Source organism: Hyaena hyaena, unplaced genomic scaffold, assembly GCF_003009895.1.
Source record: "Hyaena hyaena isolate Hyena2069 unplaced genomic scaffold, ASM300989v1 scaffold_63, whole genome shotgun sequence".
Classification (NCBI taxonomy): domain Eukaryota; kingdom Metazoa; phylum Chordata; class Mammalia; order Carnivora; family Hyaenidae; genus Hyaena; species Hyaena hyaena.
The window spans coordinates 869755-882639 of NW_024080695.1; positions in this window are offsets into that span (position 1 = coordinate 869755).

Consider the following 12885-nt stretch of genomic DNA (forward strand, 5'->3'; position numbering starts at 1 on the left):
CAGACTGCCACAGGGTACAGTGGTACCGCCCGTGGCCTCCACCCAACCCGAGAGCAAGCCCAGCAAGGTGTTCCAAGCCCCTCTCCTCTCTCCCCGTAGCCAGCCTGGCGAGGTAGCGCTCGGTACGACTAAGGGCCACTCCTCGGGTTGGGATGGGTGAGGGTTGATGTTTCCAAGGTCCTCTGGACACAGGGACCCAGTAGGGCAGTTCTGCCTAAACCCGCCCTTTCCTTGCGGCTGCCCCTTGAGGCCTTTGTCTATTCACCCTACACCAATATTTTGAGCATCTGCTCTGTGCCAGGAAGGCACTGAGACCCTGGGGAGGCAGCAGTGACTCAGGCAAGCATGGGCCTGACCTTGTAAGATGACATTCCAGAGGGCTCCAACCATAACCAATAAAAATATGTAGGGATTTAGGGGAAGGGATACACACACACACACACACACACACACACACACACACACACAAGGGTTCAGAGGAGGATGGGGGAGGGAGAGCATGAGGGCGGAGGGCAGCTTTAAAAAAAGAAGTGAGGACAGAACTGTCAGAGAGAGTGAGACTGAAACAGAGACTGAGGGAAGTGGAGAGGTGAGCCACGCGGGAAAGAGTGATGTAGGAGGGAACAGCAAGTGCAAAGGCCCTGGGGTAGGAATCTGTCTGGTGTGTCAGAGGCCCGCCTGTCCTACAGAGCTCCCTCCCCAGCAGCAAGAAGGTCAGTGGGGCCGCTGGGGGTGGGAAGTAGGGACAGAGGCACTCAGAGAGGGAACAGAAGTGTTGTGCAGACACGTGCCCTCAGGGAGGACCCAGGCATTTGCTCTGGGAGATTCCGCAGTGGACAGGCAACATGATCTAACTGGCATTGTGAGTGACTCCCTCTGGTGTGACACGGGATACCGTAAAGCAAGGCCAGAGCAGGAGACCCGATGAGAGAGGATGGTATGGTGAGGGCCTCAGAGGGGTCAGGACTCTAGACGGACAGGGAAGCGTGGAGTAAGAAGAGGAGAGGCGGGAAGAACGAGGCGGGAGACGGGAGGGCAGGCAAAACGGGGTGCCTGCCTTCCGATGTGTTAAATCTGACATGTTTGGAGATGCCCAGGAAGAGACGGCGAGTGGGCCGTGGATCACGAGTGTGTGTGAAGCCTGGTGCTCAGCACAGACGCTGGCGATGTGACTTTGGGCATGGCCAGGGCTCGCGCACGTGTTGACGGGGACTGAGCCCCTTAAAGCTCCAAGGCTTTTGGGGGAGGGGATGACCTGTGGGCCAGCAGCAGATCTTGCCCCTCAGCTCATCTTAATCTGAACCACCCCCAGAATGCAGCTGCCTCTAGGTGTTCTGGGCCCTGGCACAGCCCGCCAAGTGAGCAGCCGAGACTACCCCGGCGACGGTATGGCAGAGGGGCCAACCCTGCTCTCTGGCCATCACCCCATGAGCATGCCCCAGGTGTCACCTGTGTGCCCCTAACGTGGTCCTGCTCTAGGGAAGCCTGCCCGGCCAGAGCTCCCCGCCTCACCTCCGCTCACCTGCAGGGCTGGGCCGGCCTGCACACCCTCCCAGCGAGCCTGAGCCTCCTCCTCACCAGCGCCGGGCCCGCAGGCTCACACGGGGTCCCCTGGGCACCCGGCTCCTCTGAGCTCTGCCTCCTGTATTCCCTGGCACGACAGACGCGGCCTTGAGCCGCGCTGAGGTCCCAGCTGGGATTCCCTTCCACCCCACGGCTCAGAGTTAGACTGGCGAGAAAGCACAGAAGCAGTGTGAGCCCTCGATTCTCTCCAGGGTGGGGGCTGCGCACCCTTCCCTGTTCGGCTGACATGCCTGTGCCCGTGGGCAGTTTGCGTTCCCGGGAGATATTTCTCTGGGCCACCTGGTCTGTCCATACCGTCCGCCACGAGCCTCTCTGCCATCACGCACCTTGGAGCGTGGCATCTGAAGTCAGCCCTGCCCACCCTGTCCCCGTCATGCAGGGGCCGGAGGCATGAGTGTCTGGCTTTCTTCCACTCTGTTCTGAGTCTACCCCTGTCCCCAGCCACTCACTCCAGGAAGAGGTCACTCACAGAGGGCACAGTGATGTCTGCTCTTGTGTCTATCTGCTCCTTCCCACGAGACAGAACCATGAGCAAGGACTTCCCTGCATCACCTTGGGGTCCCCAGGGCCCAGCAGAGAGCCAGCACTTGGTCTGCCGAACTGTCAGAAAACAGGTACGTCGAGCCGCAAGGCAATGAGCCCTCTGCCGGGGGCTGCAGCCCAGCCGAGCCGGCGCCAAGCCTCCGCGTGGAGCCCTGTTCCAGGAGTGAGGTGACCACGTGGGACGCTAACGGGGTCTGACCCCTGCCGCTTCCACACTGCTTCTGCGGGCCCGGAGGGGTAGGATTTCAGAGCCTCCGGGGTCTAAGTTCAGCCCTGACGGCCAGATTCAGCTGCAGGGGGTGGGGGGAGTCACTGACTGTGGCCAAGGTGAGGGACGGTGCTGGGCCAAGCAGGAAGACTATCTACCAACCTTGGGGGCTTTAGGGCTGGGGTACCAGGCCCTTTGCTCGCACCTATTCTTCCCCCAACTTTTGCCAGCTCTCTAGCACATGCCCCTCCATGTCACAGATAGAGAAACCGACTCGCAGTTGGTTGAAGGCTTTCCCGTAGCTTTACTGCCTCCGACCACCCCCTCCTTAGCTTTGCACCTTCCTCTCAAGCGGTCCTGCCTTCGTCGTGGTCTCTTCCTGGTGGGCATGGGCCTGGCCACTTGGTTTCCCGGCCTGTCCCACTCCCAGGTGACTGCTCTGACCCCAAGTGTGTCTCACCAGGGAGCACGTGAACTGTTGCAGCCAGGCCTCCCCTTTCTGGGGCTCCGGACCCGTTGCCGGCAGCTCAGGGACAGGTGGACAGCGAATGTCTAAGCTCTGTCCAGTTGCAACTGGACACCCCGCCTTGTCTGGTGACATCTCCTTAAGCCCTCAGAGACCTCAGCATCGGCGTGACCTAAACCCGGCCCCTGGATGATGCCCATGCCTGTGTGGTTCAGAGCAGCCAGTCCAGCCATCTCACCCTGCTGGACTCTGGCCCTTTGTACTCAATGCAGCGCAGAGAGGCAGACCTTGGCCTCCCACTTGGGCAAGACCCAGCCTCTCTGGGCTGGCCTGCCCTGCCCCACCAGCCACTTCAGGCCCCCAGCCAGATCCTGTCCTTCCTCTGCTCACAGCTTCCCAGGCTCTGGGACCAGGGTCCAGGCTCCACTCCTCGTGGAGATGAGCCCCACCTCCTCCCCCTCCATGCCCTAAGCAGTGAGCCCCTTCCCAAGAAGGCTTCACTCACCTACAAGCTTGCAGGCTTTGTAACTTCCTCCTAGAACACCTTCACTCTATCTACACCGCTCACATTGCCTACCTGGCCCTTATGGTTCACCGTCCCCACCCCCCAAGCAGGGGAGGCTATTCCTCCCAGAAAGGCCTTTCCCCTATGAGACCTGCCAAGTCGCCTTCCTCCACTAAGCCTCTGCCTCTTAAACAGGGTTATTTGTGTCTAAACCTGGACTGTAATCCCCATCTCTTCCTCAGCTGTTAGGAGTGGCTTTGTTGGTTGGGAGCTTCCCAGGAGGCACAGTGAAAAGTACCCTGTTTTCTGGGCCTCACAGTGTTGGAGCCAGACCCCTGGGCCTTGGGAGTCCAGAACTGGTCCAACGGTTGTGTCTTGGTTTGGAAGCCGCTGGAAGTGCCCCGGAGGCTCTTTCCCGACAAGGGCAAGGTTCCAGAGGCTCAGCTCCCAGCAAGGCCTCCTCTGCCAGGAGGGATTCATTCTGTATCTCCGCCCCATACCTCCTCATCAGACTCAGATCTATGAGTCAGGGGTCGGGTCGGGGACATACACCACCTCCTCCAGCGGGGTCGGGATTGTGGGGGGTGGGTGGGGCAGCGTCACCTCCAGGGGGGCCACTGGGTGTCAAGGGCGGTCTTGAAGGAGGAACAGAAACGCCGCTCATTCGTTCACTCACTTGCATTTACTCAGCACCTACCGTGTGCTGCGCGCGGACGGGGTGTCCACGCCCGCAGCGGACACCTCACAGGAGGCGGAGGTGGGGGAAACGATGGGGGTCCCTGCACCGCGAAGTCTGCAGCCCGGCCACGGCCACTCACCCAACCTTGCCCTCGCCCTGCCCCCAACCTTGCTCTCGCCCCGCCCCCAGCCGCCGCGCGGCAGATGGGGGCGGGGCCCAGAGCCTGGGAAGGCGGGGCCAGGCTCGCGGGGCGGGGCGGGGCCGGGCTCGGGGGGCGGGGCTGGGCTCGGGGGCGGGGCGGGGCCCGGCGGGGCGGGGCGGGGCCCGAGTGCCTGGCCGCGGGTCCGGCGGGCGGGAGCGCCTGGCGGCGGAGCCGGGAGCCGCCGCCGGGACGCAGGGCCCGCGGGCCGGGAGCAGAGCCTCACGGGTAAGGCACCAAGCGGGGCGCGATCGAGTCCCCCGGAGCGGCCGGGGTTCCCGGGGCCAGGGTCCTCGGCGCCGCTGCCCGAGGAAGCGCACGGGTTCGGGGGCGCGGACGGTGTACCCCGGAGGCCTAGGGGTGGAGGGCGGTTGCGTTGCGTCTCTCCCGCGGTACCTCTTTTCGTTCTGGCCCCTCCGCCCCCCCCGCCCCGTTCCCCAGGCCCTGGGGGCTCGCTGGCCCCGCAGCGTCCCCCCCGCCTCCAGGTGACCCACCAGACCCAGCCTCCGAAGGCTCAGAGCGGGAATTTGCTCCCACCTCCTCCTTGTAATCCAAAAGGTGGGAGGAAAGCTGCCTTTTGGAGCTGATTCACACTGAAGTGTCAGTGACTGATAGATCCGTGGCCCTGGGGAGTCTGCGAGTCTTATTTGGGGGAAACAGTGAGTGTCAGAGAGGATAGCAGGGCGGATGGGAGAGTCGGCCCTTCCAGCAGCACAGCACTTTCCTGCTGCTCCGGGCCTCTGGCTTCCCCTGGGGAGGTGGTGCTGACCGTGGCTTCCCCTGAGTGTTGACAGGGACTGAGCCCTACTGCCCTGTGTCAGTCTGGGGCCCGTGGTCTCTGCCACCCTTGGTGAACGAACTCCAGCGCCTCACATCCCCCTTCTGTGCCTTCATTTGTTCATGTGCGCCTGTGGGCGGGTGGCCAGGCTAAGGAAGCCGCCCCTCGGAGCGGCTCTGGCCTGGGACGAGGGCCCTGTGTGGGCTGCTGGGGCGCCCGTGCGTGTGACAGACGTGTGATCTTGCTTATGAGGCGTCAGCCAGTCCCCAGCACAAAGGGGCGCAGAAAATGTTACTTGCAGTGACAGCTATGATGGTGATGCTGACATGTGCAGACTTTTTTCTCAGTAGTTGGGGGACCAAGGGGACATGGTGAATCCTGGGGTGGGAACAGGATCCCGGGTTCACCTCCAGCTCAGCACTGACGCCGTGCGCCCCCTGGGGTCAGCCCGCTGTCCTGTCCACCCCGGCTCTGCCAAGGCAGAGGAGGGGGCTGGGCCCCATCGCCTGCTGGAGTCTCCTGCAACCGTGTCCTTTGCCCAAGACGCCCACACGGGGCCCCTGGGGATGAGGGCGCCGCTCCCGGTGGAACAGGGCGCCAGGGTGGTGGCTCTGGCCTGTAAAGACTGTCAACCTCTCCTCCCCAACACCCCCCACCTTGGCTCTGTGCCCCATACTGGAGCACGCCCCGGAGGAGAGAGCAGGCAGAGGGTCAGGCCAGTCCCTGTCTGCTGTCTGGGAGGAGGGTGCTAACGGGCCCTGGCCCTTTTAGGGAGTCCCTCAGGCCCATGGAGTCAGGAAAGAGCCCCCCAAGGAGTCTGGCCTAAGAGAGAGAGAAGGCGGGTTGGTGGGATGCAAATCTGTTTTGTCCCTTTGTGTTCATGTGGACAGAGGGAAGTGAGGTGCTGAGTTAGCCCCTGCCGCCGCCGCCCCCCCGCGTGGATGCTCGCACGCAGGCAGCCCTGCAGATGGGAAGCCTGAGGAAACACAGACAGACATGTGGCCCAGCTTGGTCGCAAGGGGCTGGGTCCTGGGTTTGAACGTGGCCGTCTCGATTTATCAGCTGTATGACCTCGTCCGGGAGGTTTCCCGTTGCTGAGTCTTGGTCTCCTCATCTGTAACCTGCGGCAGTGAACCTCTCCATCCAGTGGGTGGTCCGTGTGTCCGAGGGGCTGGTGGTGCCACATGCTTGGTGTCCAGTGACTGTGAGCCATTGGGGGTACTTTCGCTGGCCCTCCAGACTGGACCACTGGAGCAGCTGGGCCACTTCTGCTTGGGCGTAGGGGTCGGACCAGGCATGGAGAGGCTGGGGCAAAGGGTAGGCTCTGCTTGGGTCTTGTGGCAAAGGCCTGAATCTGTGAAGAGTGGCCAGGTTTAGGGAGCCACCAGGTCCTCCTGCCTTCTGTCCTTAAAGCTCTGTGCTGAGATACCCAGGGTCAATGACTGGCAAGCTAGTAGGTGGCCTCAGTAAGTCCCAGGCACAGGCATATGTGGTCCTTAAATACCAGGTAGTGCGGCCAGCCTGGGGCACCTGGCTGGGGGAGGTGGCCAGTACAGGCAAGGTTTGTAGTCAGAAGAGAGGGGGGCTGCTCTCTGGGCCGTGGTGGACAGCCATGGAGGCAGGGACAGACTGAGCCAAAGGCTGGCAGTAGGGAGGCAGACCGGTTTGACCAGAGTGGCCTGGTGTGTGCCAGGTATGGTGAGGGCATGGACAGGGCAACAGGTGAAAGGGCAGAGGGGCTGGGGGAGGGAGGACGTGCGGAGAGGGACTCTCAGAATGCCCCCCAGGGTAGGTGGCCTCTCTGTAGAAGGCCTCTGGATCTCTCCTGTGGCCCTGACCGGCCATTCTCGGGCTGGAGCCAGCCCCACGTGTGGACCCAGTAAGTCACAGAGGTGGGGGAGAGAACATTTTGGGCTCATTATAGCCTCCGGGAGGCAGCGCTCAGGACCACCTTCCTCACCGCCTCTGCGGGGCCTGAGGGGGGGGGGGGGGGCTGGACAGGATGGGACCAGAGGGATGGAAGTGCCTCTCAGCCGCAGGCTGGGAGACTGAGCCTCCTTCATGATGCTCTGATACTTCCGGACAGAAGCCCCTGGCGCTGGATCACAGGGACGGATCTGGCCTTGGGGGCCAGGCCCCTGAGCCGCACTTGATCGCCAGGAGCAATGCAAGTGAAATACATGCCAACTTGGGTCGGGGAGGAGCCACACACTGTGCTTGAGGTGACTTCTAGCTCTGAGGCCACCTGAACGGTTAGCCTCTGCTCAGCCTGCCCCGGACTGTAGCCCGCGCTGGAACCTGCAGACAGGCCTGCCCTTCCCTGCACCCCTGGCCCACGTGGGCTGGCCACGCCGGGTTCTAGCAGCCTTTGCCAGCTGGTCTCCCGGGATGGGGTGAGTGTGCTTGGTTGCCAGAGGCGGTGTCCTGAGGAGGTCAGCCGGGCCTAGGGAGCAGGTACCCGTGCGGTATCCACACCTCTGGCCCCTGCAGCCGTGTTCTGATTCCGAGAAGTGCCCTCTGTTTCCTTGTGAATCAGATGTTTATTGCACTGAGCCCAGGGTGGGGATGGCCTGCTGCCAAGCATGCCTGTTCCAGGCCACTGGGTGGGGTGTGGGTGCCTGCCTGCTGGAGCCTGCAGAGGGAGCGAGGTCCCCGCCCCTGAGTCTGAGGTGGTGGTGATGGTGTGTGCTCCCCTGAGGGCGGGGACTGAGCCAGCCAGGCAGGCTTCCCCGGGGGGGGGGGGGGGGACAGAGGGGACCCTCCTTCCTCGCACAGGGGCAGGCTGCGTCCACTTCAGGTCTCAGTGACTCCCAGGACTTTGGTCCTCTCCATGTGAAATAGGGTAAGACCAGTTCCAATTCCTGGTGTCCTTGGGAAAAGCAAATGAGATGCTGCCTAGGAGCCCTCACGGTGAGCATCTCGAGGCCTGTGAGGGGCCCCATCAAGGCTGCACTCCCAGACCCCAGGCCAGAGCATTCCTGCCCTTGACCTTGCACAGACTGTGCAGCTCCATTCTGAGGGTTTCCTCCAGCCTTGCCTGAGGTGATGTTCTAATTCAGCAGCCCCTTTCTGCAGTTGGAAGGCCACATGTCCCCGTACCCTGGCTGCCCTTGAGGCCCCGCCCATGCCCCGAGCTTTACTAGGAGCCAGTCAGGCCCCTACCCTCTCTGCTGGCTGTCCCCAGCAAGGTGGGAGAAGGTCAGAGCTAGATCTTGGGGCCTGGAATGCCAGGATGGGGCCTTGGCTTGGTCCCACAGTCCACCTGGGTCTCTGGCTAGGGGCCTGGGCCCTTGCCCCCTGGCTTCGGCCTTTGCCTCTGGAGCAGAGGTGGACCCTTTTAGAAAGCTGCCGTCCCCAGCCCTCTGCCCCTCTGCATATGCTAGATAGTCTGTGTACCGCGGCCTGGTCAGCATGGGCCCCGGGAGTAGACAGGCCCGCAGGTGGAGGGCAAGACCTGCTGGCAGATGCCAGCCCTGCCTCTCTGTCCCTCAGAAGCAGTTTAAGGGAAGGAGTAAGTGTCTGTCCTGCTTGCTGCTTAGGGGACCCTTTCTGGCCCCTAACTGGGTGCCTCCTCTGGGCCTCCAGGTCCATTGCCTGGTCACCGTGTTTACTGGGAACTCATAAAGGACAGGGTGCCCACGTAAGCCTGGCCCAGAGGGAGCGTGAGGTGCATGTAGCCCCCACCATGGGGAGGTTCCACCGTGGAACATCCCAGAAACTCCCGAAGGCCTCAAGTGCTGGCGGGCTGGTGGCACGGGGGGGAAGGGCAAGGCAGGGCAGGGCCAGGCCCTGTTTGAAGTTGGCTTGTTGCTACCTGCCTGCACTTAACTGTGCGCTCTGCGTCTGAGACGATTGTGTGCCATCAGCCGGGAAGCCTCTGCTGCCCCGGTCGGCGGAGTTGCCAATCAGATAATCACAGGTTGTCGTGCTGTAGCCTCGCTCAAAGGTTTCTGTCATTGCCCTCCCCACCCCTGCCCAGCTGTGGGTTCCAGATGCTCTCAGTGGCCCCAGCAGGGTTCAGATGGGGAGACTGAGGTGGAGTATCCTGGGCCTCCCCCCACAGTGGAAGCCGTTCCTTTGTGGCTGTTCCTTCCTGGAGACGTGTATTAGGGCCAAGATTGGGGCCGGCCTGAGCTCCCCTGAACTGCAGGCCACTGTGCGAACCCGGGCTTTGGGTCCCAGGGAGCCAGTCCCCGAGGTGCAGTTGGCTGTGCAGCCAGCAGGAGAGCAGTGCGAAAGGACCCAGAAGCCCCAGTGGACAGGTGTGAGGACCACAGCCTGTGTCAGAGCTGGAGGGAGGCGCAGGGGACACTCGGCGCCTGCCTTGTCTCCTGAAGATCGTCCCTCCCTAATCCAACTGCTTCCTTTTCTCCTATTTGGGGCCAGGAAGGGCCAAGCTGTTCGCGCTGGCTTCCTGGGTCCCCTGATGGCCGGGCAGACGCGGCGCTGGGGGCCTGGCCCCGACAAGCAGGTCAGGGGTCAGCTGGGTGGGCAGGGGACAGAGGGACTGTGTCTCCTACCCCTCAGCCCAGAATGGGAGGCGGCCTGTCAGGCCTCAGGCCCCTAGGAATGCAGGGTGGTCGCCTGGTGCTAGGCGGGAGGTGACTGGCTGTGGGCTGGACGCAGCAGGGGCCTCAGAGCCCCCACAGTTGGTGACAGACCACCAAGGCCTCCGGCCGGCCCACCTAGCTCGCGTCAGAGCCTCAGGCCCCAGCGCCTGCCTGCACCCTAGCCGACGTGAGGACCTGCCTGTACTGTGGCCCACGCTCACCTTCCTTCACGTGGCCCTCCCGTCTCTCCAGTCCGGCTCAGGGGGGATATGCTTCTCCAGGGACCCCGACACTGCTGCCTGGTCGGTGACAGGGCTGGGGCCTCCAGAGCCCTAGCGCTGGCTCCTTGCCACGGCGGCAGGAGACTGGAATAACCCTCCTCCCGGCCCGGTTTGGTTCCGGACCGTGGGCTGCAGCTGCCAGTGGAGGCGATGCCCCCTTCCGTCAGGGGTCTGTCTCTGGTCTGGTGGTGGGGTGCGGGGAGAGCCCCAGGCTGGGAGCAGGTCCCGGGTTCTGGCCCACCTGGGTCAGCACCAGGGGAGCGCAATGGGGTGAGGGGTGGAGCCTGTCTCCGAGGCCCCGACCCGTTCTGGGGTCCTGGGTGCCTGGCCTCAGAAGGCCTTGCCACCCCGGGGCGGGGGGCTCTCTGAAAACAGTCTTCCCACTTTCCTGCAACCGTGACCAGAGGGTGACGTGCTGTGGTTGGCAGTGGCCGTGTTCATCGTGGGGCAGGAAGTTGCTGGGGAAGGAAGACAGTTGAGAAAGAGACCCTACTCCTGAGGGAGGGAGGCCCTGCCCCCAAGCCCAAGCCTCCCAACAGCCGGGAGTGAGGGCGGGGGCGCCCTCCTGGGTGCCTGGCCTGGGGGTGGCCCTGGCCTGCTAGTGGGCAGCCCCCACGAAGGGCAGAGTAGGTGCCATGGGGGGCATCCAGGATGGGGCCTCCTTGAGGGGGCGCAGGAGGGGGACAAAGGGGCCAGGCCGAGGGCCCCGCGGCGAGCTGGTGTGGCAGCTCTAAAGGAAAAGCCTGGAGAAGTCGAGGGGGTGCGGAGGTCAGGCCCGAGGCCATGGGAGGGTCTGGAGCTGGGGTTGGTTTCCATTTTCAAAGCTCCTCAGGGCTGGAGACTCTCCCCCAGGCGCAGCCCCCCTCCGGTAATGGCTGTGAGGTAGCTTCTGCGGAAGCAGGGGGGCTGGAAGGGGGATCAGATGTGTGGGAGAGCTAGGAGTGTGGTGGGGAGAGGGGGTAGCTGACCAGGGCCACCCCCCCACTGGGGGCCGTTGGGGCTGTGGGGGAGGCAGAGCTGGTAAGGCGGGTAGCACTGGGTGCTGACTGCACCTCCCCCCACACCCCTGTGTCGTTTGCTGGCTTTTCTGGCCCCCAGTAGTGTGACCCCATGGCTGTCTCCCTGGGAAGGGGGAAGGTGTTCCTATAGCACCCACAGCGCCGTACCCCCTGCCCCCCCCCCCAGGAGGCTGCCCCAGCCAGGAGGGAGCCTTAGGGTCTGGCACCCAAGGGCTTGGCTCCGGGCTCTGCTGGCTCCCAGAAGCCTCCTTGCCTCTGGAGGCTCAGTTAGACTGAGCGTGAGGTGAGGAGGGCAGGTGTCAGGGCTGGGCAGGCGCGTTGCCTGTGGGGGATCGGATGGAGCTTCTACGGCTCTGGCGCAGGGGTAGGATGAGGGGAGGGTGGGCAGAGGGGAGAGCGGCCATGAGGCTCACACAGGTCTGGGCGCCCTGACCAGAGTTCTCTGTGCCTCAGGAAGGCCCAGCCTGGGACCCTGGGCAGCAGTGGGGTGAACCCCTCTTCCAGCCCTGCTCCAGGCTCTGAGAATCCTAAGGGAACCACACTCCGGCCTGACTATGTGGCATTAGGGGTGTCTTGGGGTACTTTGAGCCGGGGCCGAAGACCAGGCAGGAGCCTGTGAGGTGGGGGTGGTATGAGCGGTCAGGGAAGGGGTGCCAGGTGTGCAGTGTGGTTGAGCACCGGCTGGGTAAGGACCTTGAACTTGAGCCTGAGTGTGATCGCCTTTGAGAACCACCTCTCTGCTGCGGCTCGGAGCCGGGGGTGGGGGTGGGGGGATGGGAGGGTGGGCCTGGGGTGCAGGATCTCACAGGACACCTGGCCTTGGAAAGGGGACAGTGTGCAGGACAGCAGGGTGACTGGATGGAGATCCCCCCCACCCCAGTGGAGGACCAGACTGCTCACAGGGGCAACTGGGGACTGGGCCCCTTTCCCGCCAATCTGGGCCCCCCGCCAGACCCTTTTCCTCCCTGGGACTCTGAACAATGGGCCAGTGTGAGGGCGCTGGGAACAGTCTGGGCCTCCTGTGGGTCTGTGCTGAGGGGCGCGGGCAGGAGCCAGTGGCCCAGTGGCTGTGAGTCATCCTGTCCAGCGCCAAGCCCCGGTTCCCAGGCGGAGGAGGAACACGCTGCTCTCAGTTCCTCTAATGGGGGGCTGACCTCCTCCCCCTTCCCACTTCTGCCCTGCTGTCCAGCCTCTTTCTCTGTCCTCTCTCTGGCTCCCTCCCTCTGGGCCTGTCTCTGTCTCCCTGTCTCTGTCCAGCCAGAGACCCAGGCCTGGGAGTGGCCACGCGTGCTCCCCCCGGCCCTGCCCACTGTAGCCCCGGCAGGGAGGCTGGCCTGTCACCTGGATGTTCCCCTTTCCTGGCCCGTGGGTGACCTCAGAAGGTCGCTGGTGAGAGGGCAAGACCCGGCCCCGGTGTGAGACCTCCTGAGGCCAACTAAAGTTTACTAATGAATGAAATGTGACCAAAAGCAAAAGGCAATGCAATAAAAATTTAAAAACTCAGAAAGTAAAAACTAATCAATAGCATCAGAGAAAGAATGGTTTGAAAATAGCTTAAAAATGTTCTGTTGGGCATAAAAGGATCACAGTGAGTGGATTAAAACAGAAGAAAGATGTCCTAAAAGGCTGAAATGAGCAGAGCGAGAGAGGGGTTTACTGTGTAGATACCTCCTCTGGGTTCTGGCCTGGGGCAGGGTCAGCAGGAGGCCACAACCCCACTGGACAGATGGTGGCCTGGGGCTCCTGGTGAGTGAGGGGTCCGGGGGACCAAGTTTGGGGGCCACACCTCATGACCCTGGGCCCTGTGTTCTGAGCCACTGAAATGTTGTAAGGTGCCGAGGAGCGCCGCGGTTTCCTGTGGTCTGAGGGAGGCCACCGTGGCAGGAAAGATACTAATGCGATGGGTGGTGAGACAGATGGAGTGACCAAGGCCACTGACTGCTAAGGGTCAAGGCTGTGTCCCTGGTGGCCCAGCCCAAGGTGCCCTGGCAAGTGGTTGCCAGTGTGGCAGGCAGCAGGTGTCCTCGCAGAGTGCCCATGGTGGCTGATCCCTGGTCTCCAGCGCTGGCTCCC